This window comes from Sinocyclocheilus rhinocerous, unplaced genomic scaffold (genome assembly GCF_001515625.1).
Source record: "Sinocyclocheilus rhinocerous isolate Xijiao unplaced genomic scaffold, SAMN03320098_v1.1 scaffold3081, whole genome shotgun sequence".
Lineage (NCBI taxonomy): Eukaryota > Metazoa > Chordata > Actinopteri > Cypriniformes > Cyprinidae > Sinocyclocheilus > Sinocyclocheilus rhinocerous.
In genome coordinates this window covers 275,364-275,757 of record NW_015666530.1, presented here as the reverse complement: position 1 = coordinate 275,757, position 394 = coordinate 275,364, and positions in this window count along the sequence as shown.

Genomic DNA, 394 nt, shown 5'->3' with positions numbered 1-394 from the left:
GTTTTACTCACCCTCAAGTCATCCTAGGTGTATATGACTTTCTTCTTTCAGACGAATCCAGTCGGAGTTATATTAAAAATTGTCTTTGATCTTTCAAGCTGTTTCATGGCACTCAGCGGGTGTTGCATGCATAAGTCCAAAAGCAGTTTAATAAAATGCGCCCATCCATAAAAAAAAGGCTCCGGGCGGTGAACAAAGGCCTTCTTTAGCGAACTGATGCGTTTTTGTAAGAAAAATATCCATATTCAAAACGTAATAATCACTTTAATGTAGCTTGCGCTCACTGTTGTACACTGGAAGCAGCTCCGGGTGGATGATGTATGAGGTCGGCGTTGCGCATGCCCCGCTCAGAAGTGACGAACGCGGAAGCGCAGGGGAGAGATCAAAACAAAAC